Source organism: Bombina bombina, chromosome 1 (genome assembly GCF_027579735.1).
Source record: "Bombina bombina isolate aBomBom1 chromosome 1, aBomBom1.pri, whole genome shotgun sequence".
In the NCBI taxonomy this organism is placed as follows: Eukaryota; Metazoa; Chordata; class Amphibia; order Anura; family Bombinatoridae; genus Bombina; species Bombina bombina.
This window is the reverse complement of record NC_069499.1, coordinates 460,980,237-461,004,065: the sequence shown is the minus strand read 5'-3', so window position 1 is coordinate 461,004,065 and position 23,829 is coordinate 460,980,237. Positions and strand designations below refer to the sequence as shown.

At 38.5% G+C, this 23,829-nt stretch overlaps 1 protein-coding gene across 3 annotated transcripts in view; it reads left to right on the top strand.

Moving 5' to 3' along the window:
- The first annotated feature begins 632 nt into the window (after positions 1–632).
- GPR155 (G protein-coupled receptor 155) overlaps positions 633–23,829 on the top strand; it is a 240,117-nt gene continuing 216,920 nt past the window's right edge. For all 3 annotated transcript variants that reach the window (XM_053698461.1, XM_053698463.1, XM_053698462.1), the window contains exon 1: positions 633–822. The gene's annotated coding sequence lies outside the window, so the exon portion shown is untranslated. The remainder of the gene's footprint in view (positions 823–23,829) is intronic.

The following is a 23,829-nucleotide window of genomic DNA, read 5'->3' as shown; positions in this document are numbered from 1 at the left end:
CGTGCGCAAAATGTTTACTTCTAGTGCAGTTAGCATGAGAGCGAAAGCGCTAAATATGGCTCCACTGGTAATCTGGACCAAAATAGGAATTAGAAATGCACAGCATCCAAGGGTGAACCCACCTTAGACCCTAACGTTAAACATAATACATCTTAACTGTGATGCTAACCTGTCTAATTATCAATACAGTATTCTTATCTTGACATTGTACTTGCTGCCTTGCAACTGCAATATTCAGCTAATACAATTTTAATTGCAAATAATGCAATGGCACAAACATGGTCACATATTTGCACATACACATATATAGTCACATACATAAATGTTATTTTGAAAATATGTACATTACGTAACTGCATGCCAAAATGGTGAGAATTAAGTCTTTAACATGCAAATGATGAGTTAAAATGCTATTAGCAACAAGTATGGTGTTGGTGTTTTTTTTTCTCATTACATAGCAATACCCCCATAAATATACTATGTTATGAGATTTGACTCTTGGCTGCTGTGTGTGACGACTATACACTTTCTGCTACTAACTGCTGCAGGCGTGGTTACATAGTCTTTATCCTGATAGGCTACACGGAGCAAAAAAATCTGATTGGCAGGCTGCTGTCAGTACTGCATTTTTTTTCATTGGTTGCCGGCTCCGTGGCTTCGTCTCCGCTGTATTCTCTGTTATACAAGGGCTGTTTGCTATTTGCAGAAGTTACACAACTCAGAGGCCCTCAAACGAGCTACGGCTTAAGACATGGGTTGGCGCCGAGGTTCTGCCTTTAACGGCAAGACTGGAGACTAGAAATCAGCCTCGTATTGAAGCAGGTGAGAGAGCAAGTGCAAATGACAGTAGGTGTGCGGTCTATAGGACCCTTAAGTGGTCTCGACGTCATTTGTAGTCACGTGATAGCACGGCCAGATCCAGCCTAGTGAAGCTAGAATACGGGCATTTAAATGGCTGTGTATCAATGCTCGAGTCCAATGAGTGCATGTAAATACTATCAAGGAAAGATAGCGGACTGTTATCATGTGAGGTTCACGCATGTGCTTATCTGTGCTCCAGGAGTCACAAGCGCTTAATATCAGCTCCAACAGACGCTTTAAACGTTTGTTTAATATGATGTAGAGCCAGAGGCTAACAAACTTTTATTGAACATACTGATACGTCTCTCTTAGCAGCTTTAATAACGCTACTGTTTTTGATCAGAACATTACTTCATGTTATTTAGCCTTTTCTGTTCTACCATGTCATTTTAGAGTAAATAAATGGGATGTTTTTGTATTAGACCATGTTACTCAGTAGAATGTGATTCCCTTTACTGGACCAACATTTTTGAGATGCTTAAAAAAACATATAACTTAAAACGATGATAAACATTCTGCTTTTTATAAACAGATCTGGAATGTTAGCGATATTTTAGATGGAGTTTTAATTACCAGTTGTAATGAAGATGCGCTATAACTTGTTAATGTAGATATGAAATTCAAATACCCTCCCTGCCGCCCACTTCAAGTCATTTTTTTTTTAGTGCGCTAACAGTTTGAACTGTTCTCCAATCAGTGCCCTAGCCGTATGACGCTTTTATTATAGCTAGTGCGTTGATTGGAGAACAGTTCCTTTACATGTTTTAAAATCAGGTCTGGAATCTAAGCAATATTTTAGATGGACTTTAAAGGGCCATTGTAAGTAAATATTTTCTATGCCTGTTACTAACTAACTACCCCAAATACGCTTTTTATCAATAGCATTTCATTAACATATCTCTACCATATATCAGAAATCTTGTCTGCAAATTTAATTGTTTTCCAAACCCACTCTGTGGGTATCCTTTGCTCTGTACCAATCCGTTTACAATACCTAGGTTTCAAAATGGCGCTTTAAACAGAAAGTTATTGGTTTAAGTATTTTGAACATGCAGTGCTGAAAATAGTGGGCAGGATAACGTAACATCATCGGCGAATAAAAGATATAACTTTTAGAACGTTATGAAACTTCGTTTTGGAGAAAATATAGGTCAGTAGGTTTTAATTAATGTTTATTAACTTTAATATGTTAGTTGTTTAGCTTAAAAATTATAACAGAAAGTAATCCTTTAATTGATCACTTATATTAAATATGCTCTGTAACACTTTTTAATCTAGCTTTGCCATTATAATACCCTGTGCTCTGGCCGCCCACTTCAAAGCTCTTTTGTGAGCTAATGCTTTAAACTGTTCTCCAATTGGTGCTTTAGCCGCACAGCACTTTTTTGTAGCTAGAAACGTTTAAACCGTTAGTTTACAAAATATGAGTTTTTAAGTAGGCGGCCAGAGTGTGGGGGATTAGAATTGCACAGCTAGATTAAAACGTAAATTACAGCGCATCTTCATTAGAAGTGATACTCTTAGATTCCTGACCTGATTTTGTAACCTGTAAAGTTCACCATCATTTTAAAGTTAAAATGTTCATGTATTAGCAAAATTATGTCTAATAAAGGTTATCACAGTTTCAGTGATGTTGTTTTTTTTTTTTACTGTACATTAAACTTACCTGCATATAACCCATACAAGTGCATTTAAACACTGTGGCTACTCCGATATCATACACTGATTTTGCATCATCGTGAACGAATACGTGCCATGCTGGCTTTCTGAGCAGGCGTAGTATTTGAATAAGGGTGTACAGGTCATATGTGCATATACAAAATGAAAGAATTAAAACTGACACATTTTATTAGGCACATTTTTTGTTGATACATGTGTAGTGGAAATTGTGTTTCAAAATTTAAAGGGAAATTGCAATGGAAAAATGTTTTAATTTATAAGAGAATGTAAGTTTGCACTACTTAGTCTGAGACTCTGTTTAACTGAGGCACAGTGATTAAACCTGTATATAAAGTCCTGTGAAAGGGACATTAAATCTAACATTTTTCTTTCATGAATAAAGAGAGAAGCGCTCAACCTGGGAACGAAAAATAGCATAGTAGCTTGTTCTATGGCTAGTTACCACCCAAGAAGCAGCCTCTTTTTGCTCAACATGTGCCTTTCACAGAGAAGAACTTACCTGAAGCATATCAGTCTGATCCTGACTTCACAGTACAGTCCAGCCCCAAAATACCAGGCAATTCCTCTCTGAAAAAGAGAAACAGCAAAACGCAAAATGTACGTTTCGGCCTATTGTGGGCCTCGTCAGTGAGGTGCAGCCATATCCCTCTAAGCACACCGAGCAACGGGTCCACGTCTAGATTCCCGCATCACACTTAGGGAGACTTCCCTAAGTGTCATAACTTGAAAGGCACATGTTGAGTAAAAAGAGGCTGCTTTTTGGGTGGTAACTAGCCATAGAACAAGCTATTGTTCGTTCCCAGGTTGAGCGCTTTTTTAAATTTATTTTTCTTTCATGATTCAGAGCATACACTTTTAAAGATTCCAATTTGCTTCCTTCTCTTGGTATCAAAAGAAGAATACCTAGGTAGGCTCAGGAGCAGCAATGCACTACTGGCAGCTAGCTTCTGATTGGTGACTGCACATATATGCCTATTGTCATTGGCTTAACTGATGTGCTGAGCTAGCTCCCAGAAGTGCATTGCTAAACCTTCAAAAAAGGATACCAAGAAAGTGAAGCAAATTTGATAATAGAAATAATTTTAAAAGTTGTTTAAAATTATATGCTCCATCTGAACCATGAAAAAAAATTTGGGTTTTATGTCCCTTTTTAAGGAGCCGCAAAGAACTGCCGGTCCCGACCAGGAAACAGTGAGCCAATGGGCAGTCCTGCCACTCACTGACTTTGTGCAGCTCTGGAGCTGCAATGCTTGAGTCTCCTGAGCAGGAGTTTAGCTCTTTTTAAAGGAACATTTAAACACAAAATACATTTCATGCACCTCCCTCTAATTATGGGTGCTGTCATTTTGAAACCTAGATTTCGCTTCAGGTATCTGAAAGAGAGCTGCTGCACATCTGCAAAAACACGTCAGCACTGGAATGCAACCAATACAAGATTTCAAAATGGAAGCACCCATGACTAAAGAAAGTGGGGAATAACATAAAACTATGCTTATGAGATGTATTTAACCCCTTTGTGGAGCAATGGCGGACATACTTATGAGAGGGCCTTGGTGCAGACATTTTTTTGGGCCCCCCAAAGGTATATTAGTAGTAAGTAATTATATGCTGCTCTGTATAATGATTTTGAGGTATATATGTACCTGAACCTTGCACAAATAGGCAGTGCTGCCATGTTCTTTTTAGATAGAAGAGGCTTTTTTCCTGGCAACCCTTCCATACAAACCATACTTGTTCAGTCTAATTGTACTTTCATGAAATTTGACATTTTAACATGCTAACTCTGGCCTGTAGAGTCCGAGATATTATAACTCTTGGTTTTTTTGCAATTTCTCTGAGCATTGCACGGTCTGAAATTGGGGTGAATTTGATGGCAACTGCATTGGTTGTTTTCCGAATGGTGAATAATCTTTCTCACTGTAGAAAGATGGAATTTAAGTTGTTTGGAAATGGCCTTATAACCCTTCTTAGATTGATGGGCAGCAATAATTGCTTCTCTAAGATCATTGCTGATGTCTTTCCTCCTTGGCATTGTGTTAACTCCAACCTGAATGCTCCATACCAGAAAACTGTTAATACTTGGCATTTATAGAGGCTTTTTAAGTTTTGTTAATGTAATGTCAGAGTTTACTTCTCTCTCAAAAATATAAAAAAATCAATACATTGACAGCCATCATGCACCCATATCCTGCAGCATTTGGCTGAATCTGAGCAGATAGTATAGCCCTATACACTTTAGAATTCATCCTGCTGCTTCAGCAGTCACACCATCAATAAAAGCTAGATACATAGTTCCATTGGCAGCCATGCATGCCTATACAATAACATTGCCTTCACCTTGTTTCTCAAATGATGTATAATGCTATAGATATGGATTATGAGCTGTTCCTTCCTTCTTTTCTCCATAAACTTCACTTCCCATCAATCTGGTACAGGTTGATCTTAGTTTCATCCATCAGAGAATATTATCCCAGAACTGGTTATCTGGCAAAGTCTAAGCTGGCCTTTATATTGTTGAGGCTTAACAATGGTTTGCACCTTGTGGTAAACTCTGCATTTACTTGTGGAGCTCCAAGATGGCGGCGCCCAGTATGAAGTGGCGCTTCAGTATCTGGCACACCTTAAACTATTAAAATAGGAGAACTGATTTGAAAAGAGCTGCAGGAACAGGATGCAATTCAATAACACAGTGAGTATTTACTATTCTTTTGTAGTTGTGCACAGCAGTTTGTCACTTTAACCCTTTCGTGTCAGGGCTAAAGTGCCTACATCGGAACAACTGTTCCGATGTAGACAAATTGAAACCACGCGATCATGCACACGATCGCGAGATTTCAATTATTGGATCTCGTCTGGGGGCGTCCCTACAACCCTAGGAACGCCCTCCAGACCGCGATCTAATCCTGACAGCACAGAAGGCTTCAGGACAGCCGTTAGCTGTGACGTTCTATTCCGTCATAACGGCTTTAAAGCCCAGTCTAATTCTGACGGAATAGAACGGCATAACGGCTTTAAAAGGTTAAATGACCAATATGTTAACTTCATATTTGGCTTTGCTTATGATAGCTCAGTTGACACAAACTTACATATGTAAACATCTCCAGAAATATACACATATCACATGTTAGAGCTCATTAAGACCATGCAACCATGACATGTTACTATAGTTTTCTAGTCTGGGGAAAAATGTCACTAGTTGCTAGCTCACTTGATTCTGCTGCATCTTTATTTATTTTAAGTAACTAGCCCCGTTTTCAACGCTAGGTTATTGAGAAATGTACTATTTTGCAAACCTCCCAACCATCCTAGATATTTTGGGATTGTCATTCATTGGGAGGTCTGCCCATTTTCCGTCCCAGAGCTTCCATAGTTAGAGTAAATGTCCTGGTTTCTCTTGTAAGGTGTATCCAGTCCACGGATCATCCATTACTTGTGGGATATTCTCCTTCCCAACAGGAAGCTGCAAGAGGATCACCCACAGCAGAGCTGTCTATATAGCTCCTCCCCTAACTGCCACTACCAGTCATTCTCTTGCAGCTCTCGACAAAAAAGGAAGTAGCTAGAGAGATGTGGTGTTTATTTAGTTTATCTTCAATCAAAAGTTTGTTATTTTGAAATGGTACCGGAGTTGTACTATTTTAGCCTCAGGCAGAAAATAGAAGAAGAGTCTGCCTGTGGTCTTTGATGATCTTAGCAGGTTGTAACTAAGATCCATTGCTGTTCTCACACATAACTGAAGAGAGAGGTAACTTCAGCTGGAGGAATGGCGTGCAGGGTCTCCTGCTATGAGGTATGTGCAGTTTAAATTTTTCTAGAGAAAGAATATGCTAGAAAATGCTGTTAATACCGGAGTTATTTAAGGTAAGCCTGATTACAGTGATTTAATAACGACTTGTATCATGCTTGCTGTAAAAGGTAATATTCTTATTACTTTCTCACATTGCTGAAAAATAAAAAGTTTGCTGGAAGTGTTTTAAAGGTTTTTTTTTTATACATATTGGTGATAAAACTTTATTGGGGCCCAGTTTTTTCCACATGGCTGGCTAGATTTTGCCTAGGGTTAGTTTTTGTTAGGCCCTCTCACTGTGGTGAGAGGGGCCTATTTTCTCGCCTAAATGCGCATCAGATTTTGCAGCTTGAGACATACAGTTTTCCCTGAAGCAGTCTCCTGAACACTTGGGACCTCTCTGAGGGGTTTTTGTGCCTTTCAAAATCGTTATATGGGCAGGTAGGGCCACAGCAGAGTGGCAGTTTGTTGTGACTGTTGAAAAACGTTTATATCGTTTTTTTGATCCGGTTTTGAAACTAAGGGGTTAATCATCCATTTGCAAGTGGGTGCAATGCTCTGTTAGTCTATTATACACACTGTAAACATTTCATAAGATTTACTGCTTTTTATCACTGTTTTTCAATTTCTGACAAAATTTGTTTCTCTTAAAGGCACAGTACCGTTTTTATTTTTTGCTTGTTTACATTTATCAAAGTGTTTTCCAAGCTTGCTGGTCTCATTGCTAGTCTGTTTAAACATGTCTGACATAGAGGAAACTCCTTGTTCATTATGTTTAGAAGCCATTGTGGAACCCCCTCTTAGAATGTGTACCAAATGTACTGATTTTACTTTGTTATAAAGATCATATTCTGTCTTTAAAAGATTTATCACCAGAGGAAACTGACAAGGGGGAAGTTATGCCGACTAACTCGCCCCACGTGTCAGAACCTGACTCCCGCTCAAGAGGCGTCAAGTACATCTAGCGCGCCCATGGCGTTTACAAGACATGGCGGCAGTTATGGATCATACCCTTACAGCGGTATTGTCCAAACTACCAGGGTTACAAGGAAAGCGAGACAGCTCTGGGACTAGAAAAAATACAGAGCACTCTGACGCTTTAGTAGCTATGTCTGATATCCCCTCACTATATGCAGAAGCTGAGGCAGGAGAGCTTCTTTCTGTGGGTGATTTTTCTGACTCAGGGAAGATGCTTCAACCTGATTCTGATATGTCTACATTTAAATTTAAGCTTGAACACCTCCGCGTGTTGCTCAGGGAGGTTTTAGCTACTCTGGATGACTGTGATACCATTATAGTGCCAGAGAAATTGTGTAGATTAGATAAATACTATGCAGTGCCTGTTTACACTGATGTTTTTCCAATACCTAAAAGGTTTTCAGAAATTATTACTAAGGAATGGGATAGACCAGGTGTACCGTTCTCTCCCCCTCCTATTTTTAAGAAAATGTTTCCAATAGATGCCGCTACATGGTACTTATGGCAAATGGTCCCTAAGGTGGAGGGAGCAGTTTCTACCCTAGCTAAGCGTACAACTATCGCCGTCGAGGACAGTTGTGCTTTCCTAGATCCAATGGATAAAAAGTTGGAGGGTTACCTTAAGAAAATGTTTATTCAACAAGGTTTTATTCTCCAGCCTCTTGCATGCATTGCCCTGGTCACTGCTGCTGCGGCCTTCTGGTTTGAGTCTCTGGAAGAGGCCTTACAGGTAGAAACCCCATTGGATGATATACTTGACAAGCTTAAAGCGCTTAAGCTAGCCAATTCATTTGTTTGACGCCATTGTTCATTTAACCAAACTAACGGCTAAGACGTTACTTCAAAGTCTAAGCTTCTCAACATTCCCTTCAAGGGGCAGACCCTATTCGGGCCTGGACTGAAGGAGATAATTTCTGATATTACTGGAGGAAAAGGTCATGCCCTTCCTCAGGATAGGTCTAATAAATTATGGACCAAACAAACTAATTTTTGTGCCTTTCGAAACTTTAAGACGAACGCGGCATCAACTTCCTCTAATACAAAACAAGAGGGAAATTTTGCCCAGTCCAAGCCGGTCTGGAGACCTAACCAGGCCTGGAACAAACGTAAGCAGGCCAAGAAGCCTGCTGCTGCCTCTAAGACAGCATGAAAGATCAGCCCCCGATCCGGTAACGGATCTAGTAGGGGGCAGACTTTCTCTCTTCGCCCAGGCTTGGGCAAGAGATGTCCAGGATCCCTGGGCGTTGGAAATTGTGTCCCAGGGATATCTTCTGGACTTCAAAGCTTCTTCCCCCAAAAGGAAGATTTCACCTCTCATAATTATCTGCAGACCAGATAAAGAGAGAGGCATTCTTACATTGTGTTCAAGACCTCCTAGTTATGGGAGTGATCCACCCAGTTCCAAAGGAGGAACAAGGGCAAGGCTTCTATTCAAATCTCTTTGTGGTTCCCAAGAAAGAGGGAACCTTCAGACCAATATTAGATCTCAAGATCCTAAACAAATTTCTCAGGGTCCCATCTTTCAAGATGGAGACTATTCGAACCATCCTACCTATGATCCAGGAGGGTCAATACATGACTACCGTGGACTTAAAGGATGCTTATCTTCACATTCCGATACACAAAGATCATCATCGGTTTCTCAGGTTCGCCTTCCTAGACAGGCATTACCAGTTTGTGGCTCTTCCCTTTGGGTTAGCTATGGCACCAAGAATCTTTTACGAAGGTTCTGGGGTCACTTCTGGCGGTCCTAAGGCCGCGGGGCATAGCAGTAGCCCCTTACTTAGACGACATTCTGATACAGGCATCGAATTTCCAAATTGCCAAGTCCCATACGGACATTGTTCTGGCATTCCTGAGGTCTCATGGGTGGAAAGTGAACGAAAAAAAGAGTTCTCTATCCCCTCTCACAAGAGTTTCCTTCCTGGGAACTCTGATAGATTCTGTAGAAATGCGGATTTACCTGACAGAGGACAGGTTGTCAAAATTTCTAAATTCCTGCCGTGTTTTTTATTATACTTCTCGCCCTTCGGTGGCACAGTGTATGGAAGTAATCGGCTTAATGGTAGCGGCAATGGACATAGTTCCGTTTGCCCGCCTACATCTCAGACCGCTGCAACTCTGCATGCTCAGTCAGTGGAATGGGGGATTACACAGATTTGTCCCCTCTACTAAATCTGGATCAAGAGACCAGGGATTCTCTTCTCTGGTGGCTATCTCTGGTCCATCTGTCCAAAGGTATGACCTTCCGCAGGCCAGATTGGACAATAGTAACAACAGATGCCAGCCTTCTGGGCTGGGGTGCAGCCTGGAACTCTCTGAAGGCTCAGGGGTCGTGGACTCAGGAGGAGGCACTCCTTCCAATAAACATTCTGGAACTAAGAGCGATATTCAATGCTCTTTAGGCTTGGCCTCAGCTAGCGGCAGTGAGGTTCATCAGATTTCAGTCGGACAACATCATGACTGTAGCTTACATCAACCATCAAGGGGGAACAAGGAGTTCCCTAGCGATGTTGGAGGTTTCAAAGATAATTCGATGGGCAGAGATTCACTCTTGCCATCTATCAGCTATCCATATCCCAGGAGTAGAGAACTGGGAGGCAGATTTTCTAAGTCGACAGACTTTTCATCCGGGGGAGTGGGAGCTCCTTCCGGAGGTGTTTGCACAGTTGATTCAACGTTGTGGCAAACCAGAACTGGATCTCATGGCGTCTCGCCAGAACGCCAAGCTTCCTTGTTACGGATCCAGGTCCAGGGATCCCAAGGCAGCGCTGATAGATGCTCTAGCAGCGCCTTGGTCCTTCAACCTGGCTTATGTGTTTCCACTGTTTCCTCTGCTCCCTCGTCTGATTGCCAAGATCAAGCAGGAGAGAGCATTGATAATTTTGATAGCACCTGCGTGGCCACGCAGGACTTGGTATGCAGATCTGGTGGACATGTCATCCTTTCCACCATGGACTCTGCCTCTGAGACAGGACCTTCTACTTCAGGGTCCTTTCAACCATCCAAATCTAATTTCTCTGGCTGACTGCTTGGAGACTGAACGCTTGATTTTATCAAAGCGTCGTTTCTCCGAGTCGGTCATTGATACCTTAATACAGGCGCGAAAGCCTGTCACCAGGAAAATCTATCATAAGATATGGTGTAAATATCTTCATTGGTGTGAATCCAAGGGTTACTCATGGAGTAAGGTCAGGATTCCTAGGATATTATCTTTTCTCCAAGAAGGATTGGAGAAGGGTTTGTCAGCTAGTTCCTTAAAGGGACAGATTTCTGCTCTGTCTATTCTTTTGCACAAACGTCTGGCTGAGGTTCCAGACGTGCAGGCGTTTTGTCAGGCTTTAGTCAGAATCAAGCCTGTGTTTAAACCTGTTGCTCCACCTTGGAGTTTAAATTTAGTTCTTAAGGTTCTTCAAGGGGTTCCGTTTGAACCTTTGCATTCCATAGATATTAAGCTCTTATCTTGGAAGGTTCTGTTTTTAGTAGCTATCGCCTCGGCTCGAAGAGTTTCGGAGTTATCTGCTTTACAATGTGATTCTCCTTATCTCATTTTTCATGCAGATAAGGTAGTGTTACGTACCAAACCTGGTTTTCTACCTAAGGTGGTATCTAATAAAAATATCAATCAGGAGATTGTTGTACCGTCACTGTGTCCTAATCCTTCTTCAAAGAAGGAACGTCTTTTACACAATCTTGACCTGGTTCGTGCTTTAAAGTTTTATTTACAAGCTACTAAAGATTTTCGTCAAACATCTGCATTGTTTGTTGTCTACTCTGGACAGAGGAGAGGCCAAAAGGCTTTGGCAACCTCTCTTTCTTTTTGGCTAAGGAGTATAATACGCTTAGCTTATGAGACTGCTGGCCAGCAGCCTCCTGAAAGGATTACAGCTCATTCTACTAGAGCGGTAGCTTCCACATGGGCTTTTAAGAATGAGGCTTCTGTTGAACAGATTTGTAAGGCAGCGACTTGGTCTTCGCTTCATACTTTTTCAAAATTTTATAAATTTGATACTTTTGCTTCTTCGGAGGCTATTTTTGGGAGAAAGGTCTTGCAGGCAGTGGTGCCTTCCGTTTAAGCGCCTGCCTTGTCCCTCCCTTCATCCGTGTCCTATAGCTTTGGTATTGGTATCCCACAAGTAATGGATGATCCGTGGACTGGATACACCTTACAAGAGAAAACAAAATTTATGCTTACCTGATAAATTTATTTTTCTTGTGGTGTATCCAGTCCACGGCCCGCCCTGTCATTTTAAGGCAGGTGTTTTTTATTTTTAAACTACAGCCACCACTGCACCCTATAGTTTCTCTCCTTTCTCTTGCTTGTCTTTGGTCGAATGACTGGTAGTGGCAGACTGGCAGTTAGGCGAGGAGCTATATAGACAGCTCTGCTGTGGGTGATCCTCTTGCAGCTTCCTGTTGGGAAGGAGAATATCCCACAAGTAATGGATGATCCGTGGACTGGATACACCACAAGAGAAATAAATTTATCAGGTAAGCATAAATTTTGTTTTTTAGACTGCCTGACCCTGCCCACGACATGTTCCAACTTGGCCCAACCCTGCCACTGACATTGCTGGCCCTGTCCATGGCATACCCTTGGTCCATCCCCTCCTGTCACAGCTGTCAAAACACTGGTGGGCCCCCTCATCTACCTGCTTATGGGAAATGAGGTATGACACTGTGTCTCACCAGGGGCCGATGATCAAAAATTCAGTGTCATGGTAAGAGATCATGCAAAACCTTTTTTTTCTTTTTTGAGTATTTATATATGTAATGTATGTGTCTCGCCCTCACCTAGAACCCCACTTAGTAGGCCATAAACCACTCTCATGCTAAATTTTCCTTTCTGATTTTTCCTTGAGGAACCCTGAAGTACTGATGAAGGTAAGCTCGCAAGACTAAAGTGCCAAGTTAAAGGGACAGTCTTCCAGAAATGTTTTATTGTTTAAAAAGATAGATAATCCCTTTATTACCATTACCCAGTTTTGCATGACCAAAATGTTTTATTTTAATAGGCTTTTTACCTCTAGGATTACCTTGTATATAAGCCTCTACCAACTGGCCCTTTATCTCAGTGCTTTTTACAAACTTGCATTTTAGCCAATTAGTGCTGGTTCCTGCATAACTCCATGAGAGTGAGCACAGTGTTATCTGTGTGGCACATATGAACTAGCACTGTTTGGCTGTGAAAAGCTGATAAAATGCAATGAGATATGAGGTGGCCTGCAGAGACTTAGAAATCGTCATTAATTTAGAGGTTTAAAGGGTATACAGTATATTTGATATAACAATGTTGGTTGTGCATAGCTGGGGAATGGGTAGTAAAGGAGTTCTCTATATTTTTTTAAACAATAAAAAAAAATTAAGTAGACGGCCCCTTTAAGAAATAGGGTTGGTATGGAATATATATATATATATATATATATATATATATATATATATATATATATATATATATATATTTTATTAATTGATATTATGTTTGTGATCCTTCAAAAAATGTATGTGGATTTCCTGTTTAAAAGCTATATTCTTCGTAACGAAGAATATTTGTACGTGATCTCAAAGTTGCTAAATTCACAGATTGATGAAGAGAACACTAATTTTATAAACTTTTTATATCACTCACAAACGCCATAGTCCTATTAAAGGGATACTAAACCCACATTTTTTCTTTCATGATTCAGATAGAGCATGCGGTTTTAAGCAACTTTCTATTTTGCTTCTATTATCAATTTTTATTCATTCTCTTGGTATCTTTATTTGAAAAAGCAATAATGTAAGCTTGAGACGGACCATTTTTGGTTCAGCACCTGTGTAGACCTTGCTGATTGGTGTCTAAATGTAGCACACCAATCAGCAAGGCATGCTCTACCCAGGTGCTAAAACAAAAATTGTCTGGCTCTTAAGCTTACATTTCTGCTTTTTCAAATAAAGATTCCAAAAGAATGAAGAAAAATTGATAATAGAATTAAATTAGAAAGTTGCTTAAAATTGCATGCTCTATCCAAATCATGAAAGAAAAAAAAAATTGGGTTTAGTATCCCTTTAAAGGGTTGCTTGCCAATCTTCTATTCTTGCATTTTCCTGTAATTTGAGGTTGATTTACTGAGAAAATAGGTGTGCCTGCCTTTCAGACTTACAAGCTGAGAATCACAGCTTTGCTGTAATAGATATGTACATAGAAGTGTCAACCATAATCAAGGTATGCGCGAAATTTGTTTTTAACTTGTTGATATAAACAGGATATTCCAATTCCATTTGTTTTGTGTGACCTCACTGTGTGATATTAGTCTGATGCTAAACCTAATATACTGTATCCCTAATATTTATGATAGAACACAATCCTACAGCACCATGCAGTTACCATCAAATCTTTATTAGAACATGGATGTCCAAACACATAAGCGACTTTCGGGTGTGTTAACCTTTAATCATGCCATCATGGCATGATTAAGGGTTAACACACCCGAAACGTCGCTTATGTGTTTGGACATCTATGTTCCAATAAAGATTTGATGGTAACTACATGGTGCTGTGGGATTGTGTTCTATTATGTATGCTGTATGGGGTATAAGCAGCTACCCTATGTCAATTAGCACATGATTTTGGAGCTGGCAAGGTGCTGTATATACTTTGTTTGAATCCCTAATATTTATGAACATCGCAAGTAAAATGTCTATATTTTGTTATTCAATACAAAATATTTCTGTGTAAAATTAATTTTGATGACTTTTTATTTTTACAAAGATACAACCTAAATTTTGCTAATAAGGGAATGATTTGTATTCTTCTGATTTATATATGTGGGATTGCTGATATTCAATATAATATAACCCCACCACAACAAAGCCTTCCCCTTTATGTAGGTGGCAAGTTACTAAGACAGATGTTCTACACCTGAATATGGAACATACTTAATATTGGAACCTTATTTTTTTCATTGAAAGTGTAGCTATTTGTTAAATAGTATGGCTAGGTGTAGGAGTAGCCGAGAACAGAGGTTCGGTTAGCAGAAAACTTGAGTTCAATGTTTAGTAGGTTTGCCACCCAGTCTGTTCTGGCAATACAGGGAGTGCAGAATTATTAGGCAAATGAGTATTTTGACCACATCATCCTCTTTATGCATGTTGTCTTACTCCAAGCTGTATAGGCTCGAAAGCCTACTACCAATTAAGCATATTAGGTGATGTGCATCTCTGTAATGAGAAGGGGTGTGGTCTAATGACATCAACACCCTATATCAGGTGTGCATAATTATTAGGCAACTTCCTTTCCTTTGGCAAAATGGGTCAAAAGAAGGACTTGACAGGCTCAGAAAAGTCAAAAATAGTGAGATATCTTGCAGAGGGATGCAGCACTCTTAAAATTGCAAAGCTTCTGAAGCGTGATCATCGAACAATCAAGCGTTTCATTCAAAATAGTCAACAGGGTCGCAAGAAGCGTGTGGAAAAACCAAGGCGCAAAATAACTGCCCATGAACTGAGAAAAGTCAAGCGTACAGCTGCCAAGATGCCACTTGCCACCAGTTTGGCCATATTTCAGAGCTGCAACATCACTGGAGTGCCCAAAAGCACAAGGTGTGCAATACTCAGAGACATGGCCAAGGTAAGAAAGGCTGAAAGACGACCACCACTGAACAAGACAGACAAGCTGAAACGTCAAGACTGGGCCAAGAAATATCTCAAGACTGATTTTTCTAAGGTTTTATGGACTGATGAAATGAGAGTGAGTCTTGATGGGCCAGATGGATGGGCCCGTGGCTGGATTGGTAAAGGGCAGAGAGCTCCAGTCCGACTCAGACGCCAGCAAGGTGGAGTTGGAGTACTGGTTTGGGCTGGTATCATCAAAGATGAGCTTGTGGGGCCTTTTCGGGTTGAGGATGGAGTCAAGCTCAACTCCCAGTCCTACTGCCAGTTTCTGGAAGACACCTTCTTCAAGCAGTGGTACAGGAAGAAGTCTGCATCCTTCAAGAAAAACATGATTTTCATGCAGGACAATGCTCCATCACACGCGTCCAAGTACTCCACAGCGTGGCTGGCAAGAAAGGGTATAAAAGAAGAAAATCTAATGACATGGCCTCCTTGTTCACCTGATCTGAACCCCATTGAGAACCTGTGGTCCATCATCAAATGTGAGATTTACAAGGAGGGAAAACAGTACACCTCTCTGAACAGTGTCTGGGAGGCTGTGGTTGCTGCTGCACGCAATGTTGATGGTGAATAGATCAAAACACTGACAGAATCCATGGATGGCAGGCTTTTGAGTGTCCTTGCAAAGAAAGGTGGCTATATTGGTCACTGATTTGTTTTTGTTTTGTTTTTGAATGTCAGAAATGTATATTTGTGAATGTTGAGATGTTATATTGGTTTCACTGGTAAAAATAAATAATTGAAATGGGTATATATTTGTTTTTTGTTAAGTTGCCTAATAATTATGCACAGTAATAGTCACCTGCACACACAGATATCCCCCTAAAATAGCTAAAACTAAAAACTACTTCCAAAACTATTCAGCTTTGATATTAATGAGTTTTTTGGGTTCATTGAGAACATGGTTGTTGTTGAATAATAAAATGAATCCTCAAAAATACAACTTGCCTAATAATTCTGCACTCCCTGTACAGATAATAATAAATAATATAGAAATACAGACCCTGTAATGCTGAAACTTTTATGTTTGTTGGAATCTAATTATGAACAAATAACCTTTTAACACAAAAACTAATGCTGTTAGGACTGATTTTTATTCTGTGTAATGATTTATGCAAATGTATACTAGCTAGCATGGCCTGTATTTTTTCCAGAAAAAAACAAACAATGGCAACCCTAATGTCTAGTGATCTTTATTATCAGTATAGCTAGCAAGACCTCTTCCAGGAAGCTACATCATATCTGATAGTGGCGTTAAAGGGACATGCAAACTAAAAAAATTTAATTTCATGATTCAGATAAAATATGTAATTTTATTATCTAAATTGTATTGCTCTGTTTGTATCCTTTGTTGAAAAGTATACCTAGGTTGGTTCTGAAGCTTCTGATTGGTGGCTGTACATATATATGCATCTTGTCATTGGCTCTAGTGGTATTTATTAAAAGGACAGTGAAGTCAACATACAACTTTCATGATTCATATAGAGAATGCAATTTTAAACCGCTTTCTTGTTGACTTTTCTTCTAATTTGTTTTGTTCTCTTGGTATCATTTGCTGAAAAGCATACCTATGTAGGGTCAGGAGCAGTATACTACTGGGAGTTAGCTGCTGATTGGTGGGTGCACATATATGTCTCTTGTAATTCACTCACTTAATGTGTTAAGGTAGGTCCCAGTAGTGCATTATTGCTCCTTGAACAAATGATACCAAGAAAATAAAGCAAATTAGATCATAAAAGTACATTAGAAAGTTTTTAAAATTGTATGATCTATCTGAATCACAAAATAAATGTTTTTAGAATTTTTGCTATCACTCCATTTAAACAGAAATAGAGCCTTGTTTTTTTAAATTTACCTATGTTAAAGACTGCAAGTCTTGCAAGTGCAAGCGTTCACAGTACATATGTAATGGGTAAAGTAAGAAATCTGGGTAATCCTAGGATAAAACGGACATTACCCAAGCGGCTATATGTAAAGCCAGATGTACTGTAGTTCCTCCAACTGCCCTTTCTTTTGCCTCTGTCTGGGGGGTTCAAGGAAGGCGCCCCGCCGATCCTCTGGCATCCACCCCAAATGAATCTTGGGGAATGAGGTTTATAAGGGGGACTTTGCCCCAGGCAAAAAAAATAGTGAAGATGGTGTAATGCATGCTGTATATGTTTGATGTGGTGACTCCACACTCAGAGGATTTATGATCATTCATCGGGCTTTACCGACAGCCGCTTGGGTAATGTCAGTTTTACTTGGGTAATCCTAGGATTACCCAATATCTGACATTACCCCGCAACATATATGTTAGGTGTTGTTTTCAGGGGGGGGAGTATCAGTCAGGACTAGGCCTCGGGCACACCGTACCAACTGGAAATGAATATTTTATTTGATAAGGATATCCTAGAGAACAGCACTTCAGACCACGCAGCAATGAGTCTAAAACTATTCTCCTTTATTGAAAGATACAAGGCATGTCTTATAGACGACAATTACAGCATATGGGGTTAACATGATGACACGTTATGACTGCGTCATTTTACACAGTGTTTGTCAGGAAAAATACTAGATAGAAACAATATTTCTATAGTCATAATAAGAAATGCATCTAGGACCAAAGCAAGGTTATTTGAGCATCTTATAGAGAGAGCGATTTCCAGGCACCTTGCCCAGAACATCTGCAAGGCCAAAACTAGCTCTAACACACTAATAACAAATATGTATTTCTACAGAATTATTGCTATAATACATATTATTCAGACAAGATTGATGCCAAAGACAAAATGGCAGTTAAGAACAAGATGGCGCTTGTCATGCTAACAATAATTCCTAACATACCACCCTTTTATTCTAACAGAATAACATAAAAATAGAAAGGCACAGAAAATTAGTAAAGCCTTTAACAACAGTATAAGCCTGATACTACAGTAACATGACTCTATGTGAGAATACTATAGAGAAATGTATTCACATGTAGTGGTATAATTTTATAGGCCAATGGGCACAATTTGTCACTGCACATAGGTGCGGCCTCTCCAATACTCTCCGTTTACCTCCCAGCATCCTCAAACTACTGGTCTATCTGCACAAAGACCCAACCAGCCCCCTATCTACCCCCCAAACAACTCTGCATCTTTTATTTATCCACCTGCATTGCTAGCACCCCGCAATATGTCCAACAGTTCCTTGCTCAGTACATTCTCCACAGTGAAGCATGACATGGGAACAGCACATATGTCTCTAGTTGGCCTCTGATCACTTTAAAAACAGTCTTTGTCCTCTTAGAGCGCTCCACCTTCCTCAGATACTTTCTTCAATACCATAGTCTATTTGCAGTAGGGGTGCTTATCCAGTGTTCTTCTGCAGGTAGATGCTGGAAGTTCGATGGTTTGTTCATGGGGTAGACAAGGTAGCCAGTGGATCCCCATAGCAAGCAGACACTCGAGTCAGAAGGAGTCTAAGAAGGACACAAAACAGCACAAGATGAGTACACACCCCGATACAATCACAATTATGTCCAAATAAAACTTCTTTAATCTTTTTGTAAACATCACAATTCCTTTAGCTTAACTCATCCTATGTCCTTTAAAATCAAGAAAACATTGTAGATATATAGTACAAACTAAATACATTAATACTTTTACAGAGAATAACTCACAGCTTCTCTATACAATTAAAATGATACTTCATGAATACTAAGCAAGTGAAAACTGCTAGACTTCATGAAGAGGCTGAATGGCTATGCTAAAACTTATGCTAAGGCCTGCCCTATAACAAAAATGAAAAATAAAACAGTCAATAAAAATATTTTCTTTAAAATGAATTTCTTTACACTTTCTCTTGGAACTACTAAAAATCAAAGAACCTAGTGTTGCTTTATTCTGCAAAGCTACTATCTGTGATGTTTATAATCCTCCAACTATGATCCTAATAGTCAACAATCTTGTCTGATATAAACACTGCTAGTTTACTAATTATTTTATGCAACCTAAATTCTCTCACACTCCTGTATGAGTAAAGAATACAGACTTATAACATCATTTAAAACTACAAAATCTTTTAAAGGTAAACACATCTTTGTGGTAAGATAATTCCTTTCATTGACAAACATCTGGAGTTACAAAATTCAAATTGCAGATACCATACCAATTAATAAAAGGGAAAAATACATTTGCTTTCATAACACAGCTACAACAAGAGCCATGGTAGGTAGAAAATATACCATCAATATAACTATAATTATGCTACTCCCTAAACAAATATTTCTCTGTATAATTAATATAAATTTCTAGCTGAGCCATGTCCTCACTGCGTTCCATAGGGTGGAGGGTCTAAAATATTCTGATATATTGCAGCATTTTCTTAAACTATAAAGGTGCAAACATATTTTCTATACTCAGTGGGCCATTCAATAGGTTACAATACTGCAAGGTTTAGAGTTTTACTTATCTAGAGGGTTATTTTGTTTAAGTACATAAACTCCAATGTGCACTAATACAAATAAAACATACTTTTCTACAGACAAAACTATATGACTTCTTAAGTTCTTATAACTAATATGATCAACCAAAAATAACACAAATGCATACAAAACAAGAAATATAAGTAAACAAGTTAAAACAATACTCCCCTAATTTAATTGGTTGACCAATTAAACAGCGTAACAGGTCCTCAATATCAACCGGCAAGGCACAGTCCAGAGAAAGATAGTCTTTATGTTTTGAAGACACACATCATAGGAAATAGTCATAGATTACCCAGAGCCAAGTTCTGGGGCTGGTACCAGCATGCAAAGCAAAGAATGGATCTAAAGATAGTTCAGCAACTTTTACTGCAGTATGGTGGTTAAAATAAGCTTGACAAAAGGTCTTTTATCTTTATTTTTCCTCTCTTTAAAAGGTTTACTTGCATTCAATCTTTTGGAGAGTGCACTATGGAATTTTATCTGTACAGATTTTACCTAAATATGAAAAACTCAAAAATAATTCAGTTAGTGTCTTTAATCTCTGGATACCGCTTCATGATCTCATCCTGCAAATACAAATATTGTGTTAAGAACAAAATAGAAAAATAAAAACATTTTAGGTTCACTGTCTTACTTAAAATAATAATCACCCAAATCACATAAAGATACTCAGCAATACTCATCAATACTTCCCCCTTGTGTGCGTGAAACATCCCATGTGGCACGCAAACACAATATAACACAAAACTAAAAGACCATTCATGCACTCCACTCATGCATGTAGTATACTATTCTTAACATCAGGCAAAATCAAATACACTAAAATATTCAATATTCCATTCATACAGCACGCTTCCACACGCAGTCACGAAAGAGAAAAACATAAAATTTTCTTAGAAAACAGGTAAAACCAATTGTCCATTCCACAAAACAAAACATTAACAGCCGGCACAAACTTTAAACACTACAAATAATTAAAATCCTATAACAACCATCTATACCTTGGATCTGCAAATTCTACCATGCACAATACTATGAGATCATACTAATGATGCAATCACTGCAGATGATCAATAAACTCCAGTTGCATATTTACAAATAAAATCCCTAACCATAAATTTACAAAGGAACACACAAACACCTAAGTACTCTATTTTGGGAAAGAGCAGATAATAATGGTACAGCCACTGTTCTATGTAGCCCCTGCCCGCATGCACAGTGCAAATCCACTGTTGAATAAATCATGTGTGGCACAAATAATTTGTTAAAAGCTCTGGAATCCAGTCTATACCTTTATTTGTTAAAAGCTCTGGAATCCAGTCTATACCTTTACATAACCAAGATTTTAATAAATACACAATTATTTGATTTAACTGTGTTTTATAATTTGATATTCACCATTTTGCAGCTCTGTAGCTAAATATAACAATTATATATAACAAACAAAATGAGCTTTCTACAAAAGAATAATAATAATAATAATAATTTACATGAATAGATTAAAAGGACAGTTTGTCTAACAAAAAAAATTCCCCTTTAACTGTTTCTCAACGATCCACTGTCCTCACTTATAATAAAAAATGTATACTGACATCCATTAAATAGCCTAAGCAAACACAGCCAGCATAAAAAACACACACACTCACAGTGGGGTGCAGGATTGTTAAAGGGACATTTTACCCAAATTAAAAAAAATATATCTTTAACTGTTTTTGGCTTACAGTAAACCTCATTTTCTCTCTCTGTAAATATTTCTTTAAATTTAAAATCTCAGATTTTATGTCAGTTTGCCTGTATCCCTTTAAATATTTTCTCTTCTTCTTTTGCCTTTTCCGCTAGTCTCACAGATCGCAACACCAAGATTTGTAAGCAGCTGTCATCGGTCCAGTTTGCCTTAGAGAGAATTGAGTTACACTGCGAAAATGTCTGCTATCTAAATGGCAGATTTAAAAATATATACAAGGAAAGGTCGCAAAAAATATATTTTGCAAAGTGCTATATTTATGGCTGCTCATGAACTCCTTTCAGATGAGTGAACTGGTCCTTTAAGTCATAAAATGACAATTTTCCATTGCTCTGTCTAACCACTGAGCTCCGGTTTTACAGACAAATATAAGATAAGGAACATAATAAAATATGCTTATTATCTGAAATTCAACCCATTGCAATAACTGTGTCTTGAAAGCACAAAACCAGCTACTTCATATATACAAATAAACTCGCAAATGCAATTTCTCCTATATTTTATACTATGCAGCTTGTATAATCAAGTCATCAAAAATACATTAATATAAAAGCTATGTTACAGTGTACTGTCCCTTTAAGGACTAACCATTTATCATGTAAATTACATATGTATACCCTAGCCATGATTAGGAAACTTGTATTATTTACCACAAAAATTCTACTGCTTTACTGTATCATGACCTGCATATTTAAATGAGAGCCATCACAGCATAAATAACACCCATTTATATTAAAACTTCTACTGAATTAATTTACTTGCAACAGAAACGGGCCCAAATACTTTTAGATACATTTTAATGATATACAGCATATAACCTTATTTTATCTTTTCCACTAACTCCTTGCACAAATCTTGCAAATCCAACATACTTGAATCAACCTGTTAATCTTTTTTATTTACCAGAACATGACCGAAAGTCACACGATCATCCGCACATTCACAAATCCCTTAATTAGTTCACTTGCAAAAACAATATATTGATATGCCGCAACAGGTGGACAGTTTTTTTTATTTGCATACAACAATTATCACTAAAAACTAAAAACTGCTATTAAATAACACACACAATTAAGAACATGCTGATGACTTAAAAATAAAATAAAGTTATAACAATAACACTACAAAATACCTCATTACAACGTCTGCTTTCTTAGCTAAGAAACTAGCCTAAATAATTACCATACAGAAAGAAAAATGCACCAAGGTCATTTTTACAGCGATACACACACACACACAAGCTCATATCATCTCGCATACCAGAAATTCACTCCCAACATTTATTCTTACGCAATTTCAACATACATGAAACTCTTAGTGACACAGAAAACACATTGACAGTCTTTCTTCTCAGGATTTCATAACATACCAAAGACATTTAAAAATACAATACGATTAACTTTCCACCAAATTTAAAATGTATTTGAAAGTGCAACCAAATTTTATAATACATCCTCAGATCTTTTGGTTTAGAGTAAATCTTTTACACGTCATGCCAGACACAGTGAGAACCGACAGACCAACACTCATTACACATAAAATACAAAAAATCTCCTTTACATTACTGCAAACACGCATACAACAAAAGAAAGAGCTTCTGTAACAGTTTTTTTTCTCTTCGCTGAATCTACACAGCTGTGCTCACTGACAGTTTTATAATCCCGCTCCCTTTCTGGAGTGGATATCCCTCTGCCTGAAATGCTTCTGTTAACCCCTTTGTAGACATTAAAAATGCAATAACCTACATATTATCTAAGCACAGCACAATCATATAGCAATAAAAGCAAGCAAGCACCAAACAGTAATTCAAGTCCAGTGATAGGTAACAAAAACTCTACTATGGAAATATATAGGGACAACTTCAACACAGATGAGACTCAAACTCACCATAACAAAGCGATGTCAACTTGCCTGAGGGACTAAGAACCTCCTGTCAAATGCATACCAACTTTTTATCTCTTGCGCGCTTCACCAGACAGGACTGTAAACCTGTCTAAACTAGCACAGGACTGTAAAACCTGTCTAGAGGGGGTTATATGCCGTCAGGACTAAAAACCTCTGCAAAAAACCCTGCTTCTTTACTGCAGGAACCCCTTAACCCTTTATCATATATAACCAACACCTATTACCAAAAATAAATTTAGGCTCAGATTCACAGAGGGAAAGTAGAGTAAAAACACTCATCTACTTACCCAGTGCGAATCCCACAAGCTGACACCAGAAACTGTTAGGTGTTGTTTTCAGGGGGGGAGTGTCAGTCAGGACTAGGCCTCGGGCACACCGTACCAACTGGAAATTAATATATAATTTGATAAGGATATCCTAGAGAACAGCACTTCAGATCACGCAGCAATGAGTCTAAAACTATTCTCCTTTATTGAAAGATACAAGGCATGTCTTATAGACGACAATTACAGCATATGGGGTTAACATGACACGTTATGACCGCGTCATTTTACACAGTGTTTGTCAGGAAAAATACTAGATAGAAACAATATTTCTATAGTCATAATAAGAAATGCATCTAGGACCAAAGCAAGGTTATTTGAGCATCTTATAGAGAGAGCGATTTCCAGGCACCTTGCCCAGAACATCTGCAAGGCCAAAACTAGCTCTAACACACTAATAACAAATATGTATTTCTACAGAATGATTGCTGTAATACATATTATTC